Raw genomic sequence first — 3,914 nt, 5'->3', positions numbered from 1 at the left:
GTGAATGCGATATTGAACATGCACGCACGCACGCACGCACGCACGCACGCACACACACACACACACACACACACACACACACACACCCACACACGTGTGCACACACACACCCACACAGAAGCAAGATATAATATAATCTTTCATTCTTACAACGTGAGAATATATCATAATACTGATAATCAGATATGAATTGCAAACATAAAATGAATTTGGCATACTAACAATTACTATTCAATACCGGTTGACCTTGAGAACAGTATATGCTAATGACTACCCCCCACTCCCACTCTACGCTCACCCCACCCCTTACCCCAACACACCGACCCCACACCTTACCCCTCCCACCCAACACCTCCACTAAAGGTTACTCGATTGTTGTACATAATAATTATCATGCATTGACGAACAATCATAGACTGTCCCCATGACATTCTCTCTCCGCGTTTCCCAACACTACAGCTAGCAGAACACTACTAAGTACCGCCCATCTAAACCACATAGCGAGCAAACGGGAGGATGGGAGGGATGACTAAGCACATTTTGTCAGGAATGTCCAGCTCTGAGCTTTTACCAGTCGTAGACAAACACGAGGGAGATGATTATATTGCGGTAGCCTTGTAATGAAGAATGGAGGCTATTCAGACATCAGCATTCTCCCGCTAGACATGCATGCTCTCACAGCGTGCGTCCACGCGCACATATTACTAATACCACGAAACATAACATGTACAATATATATGACCACGCTATCAAGAGCTAATAATATATATATATATATGTCATTGTGTCATATGTCATGTATGACATCAGTGGAAAAAATAGACGGGGGCTCGGGGCAATTTAGCCCCCAAAATGGCAAAAAGAGCCCCGGAAATGGCAAAAAGAGCCCCCCGGATATTTGCATAGAGTTCAATGCAAACCAAATTTTAGAGTGCTATTTTCATGCACGCGAGCTTGAAAAGTAGCCCCCAAAAAATAAATTCCATTTTTTTCCCTGTATGGTGTGTGTCTGTACATAGTGTACATAGCTCTTGATGCTATATATACACGCATGAATCATTTACCGATGTTTTGTAAAAAAAAAAAAATATGATCAGAGCAATGATTTCTGTGACAAAACCCCCCACAGTACAGGAGGATGTGTTCACTTCCTTTCCATTTCAATCAACACATCGTGAGACATTCGCTGCTTCCATGAAAGCATCGGTGCATTTCCTTACACAATGTCGGGAAGTAGGAAAACTAAACGCGTGCGTGCGCGCATTTCCTTTCAATCTCGAGTTGCGTCGTTAATTCACCGAGGCTCGTTCAATAACTTTTCACGAAGCATTTTCTGACTGAATGACTAAATTTCATTCGGTTTTATTACAATGGCACGAATCGCGACGACGTTTTCGGCAATTGAAAATATTTAAGAGGGTGAATAAATTTTGCGAGGAAATCAGGTAGCGTGGAATTAACGTCACGCAAACGAGTCACATCGCATGTACAACATGTAGCTAGGTTGTAAGAGGCACCGCTAGAGCTCGCTGGGATAGATATATTTATTATCTTATAGTTATTATTATTTAGCTATTATTGAATATACAAAACCCATGCGAACACTCACCTTTGGATCTTCTCATTTCGGATTTGACGGCCGTCAGTTCACCGCGTCGACGCGACGTATCGGCTGGAACGGTCCTTCACGAACGGAGCGTGGGTAGTTCTCCTTGTTCACCAGCGCACGCTAGTTGCTCTCAGTTCTCCAGTGAAACAGTAGTGGGGAGTTCTCTCGCCTGGCCCCTCGCCAACTCCCACACCGACTCGCTGCCAGAACGGACCAGAGATGAGGTCATGAATGAGAGACGGGCAAGTCGTTAAGCAGGCTTCGTGTAGGCGACAGGCGTGTTAGGGAAGGTTGCGTTAGGCCGAGGGTGTCGTTAGACGAGGAATTAGCGTTCGAAGAAGGTTCATTTAGGCACGTTTCTTTTAGGCCAAAGTTTCGTTTAGGCCCAAGTTAAATTAGACGAGGCTTTGTTAGGCTAAGCTCTTGGTAGGCGATGTTCGGTAAGCGAAGGTTCGTTAGGCTGAGGGTTCGCGTTAGGCACAGGGTTTGGCATTTGTCTACGTGACCGCTTATATTGCCTACAGTTTATCGTCGGTTAAAGCGGACGAGGGCCGCTCGCTCGTCTTCCGACAGCGACGCTTCGCACATCCGCTTTTCCAATGCGCCTTGTCCCTTTACGCGGCGACGGGGTGCGCGGAGGGTGGCGCGATGTCCCCTCACCGGCGTGGTGTGGCTGGCAATTGCGCGGCTCGGCGATCAGCTTGTTCGACACCTGAGCGTTGGCCTTGGTCGTGCAGCCTCGGCCGTGCAGCCCACACCCACGTTGTGCTGCGGCTACCACAGGTGGCAGCAGGTCGCAGGTCGCCGCCGCCGGCCCCCTGTTGCCGACCGTGTTACTGCGGGAAAAACGCGCGGAAAAAAAGCAAAGGCATGCTGGAGGCGACGTTGCGCAGGCCGGGAAAAACGATCGAGATGCCGAGAGAGGACGGCGACTGAAAATAGCAAGACTACTCAAGCATGACAACCAAAATTACAGATGTGTATAGTCGAATTGCACGTTCGGCCATGAACGCGAGTCACACACGTTTACCGCTCGGGCCAACAGGTGGCACTACCTGCCATACCTGCCAGAGTATGTCGTCGGGGGATGCCTAGGCATATTACCCGGTCACGTCCCCAGGAGCGATTGTCGGCAAAGCCCTGCCGGGTGTAGTACAGAATGAGAGGCTGTGAGACTGTCACTCTGGAACACACACCACATGACGCACACCCACACCACGCAGCACGCACGCCGCACGCACACACCCCCATCCACAGCGTGCACGCACGCGCACACACACACCCATTAACGTGCACGCCGCGCACACACACGACACACACACGCACACCCCCACCACACACACACACACGCACGCACCACCCACACGCACGCCTACGCACGCCGTACCGCAGCACGCACGCAAGCACGCACATGTACCCCCCACACACACGCGCGCACCACAGCGCGCCGTAGCTCAGACGGTAAAATTTTTGTAGGGGCACAATGTTGTGAGCGTTAAAGAACAAGGAGCGAGAGCGACGCAATATCCGGCGTAGGGGTATGGAGCCCGCCTCAATTTTTTTTTTTTTGAAATTTTGTAGGAGGCATTTGCCTCCTATGCCTATGGCGTAGCTACGGGCCACTGCACACACCACACACACACAACCACACACACACACACCACACACACACACACACACACATACACCCACATCACACACAAACACGCCGTACCGGTGTCTTTCCAGCTCTACTCGGGCGCCTGACAGAGCCCCGGTTGTCTGTTCCTCTTCGACCAGCCGCGAGTAGGGGTACTCTCCTGCGGGATACTTGCTACAGCATCTTCATATGTAGCTGTGGGTCGGCAGCGACTCCTGGTAGTAGTAGCACTCCTTACAGTCCTCGCCGTGGTTGCCCTGCAATACCGACGATACTGCGATACTGCGGTGCACGCACGCACGTCACTGCACACACACCACACACACGTACACGCACGCACACATGAGAGAGACTGTGGGATCGGGCGCTCCTGGTAGTAGTCAGCACTCCTTACGTCCTCGCGTGTTACCCTGCCATTACCGACGATACTGCGCATACTGCGGTGCACGCACGCAACACACACACACACACACACACACCAACGTACACAACCACACACACACACCACACACACACACACCACACAACACACACACACACACACACGCACACATGTAGCTGTTGGTCGCGCAGCGGACTCCTGGTAGTAGAGCACTCTCTTACAGTCTCGCCGTGGTTACCTGCCAATGCCGACGATACTGCGATACTGCGAGTGACGCACGCACC

The 3,914-nt window shown here is 51.1% G+C and overlaps 1 protein-coding gene across 1 annotated transcript in view; it reads right to left on the bottom strand.

The window, feature by feature from the left end:
- LOC106818290 (uncharacterized protein YMR196W-like) overlaps positions 1–3,508 on the bottom strand; it is a gene marked incomplete at its 3' end in the record, with an annotated part of 13,634 nt that extends 10,126 nt beyond the window's left edge. Inside the window, exon 1 of the mRNA XM_014823012.1 lies at positions 3,324–3,508. The remainder of the gene's footprint in view (positions 1–3,323) is intronic.
- Between the last annotated feature and the right edge of the window lie 406 nt (positions 3,509–3,914).

The sequence above is a fragment of the Priapulus caudatus genome, unplaced genomic scaffold (genome assembly GCF_000485595.1).
Source record: "Priapulus caudatus unplaced genomic scaffold, Priapulus_caudatus-5.0.1 Scaffold2141, whole genome shotgun sequence".
NCBI classification, from domain to species: domain Eukaryota; kingdom Metazoa; phylum Priapulida; class Priapulimorpha; order Priapulimorphida; family Priapulidae; genus Priapulus; species Priapulus caudatus.
Note: the sequence above shows the minus strand (reverse complement) of the source record. Positions and strands in the feature narration are given on the sequence as shown.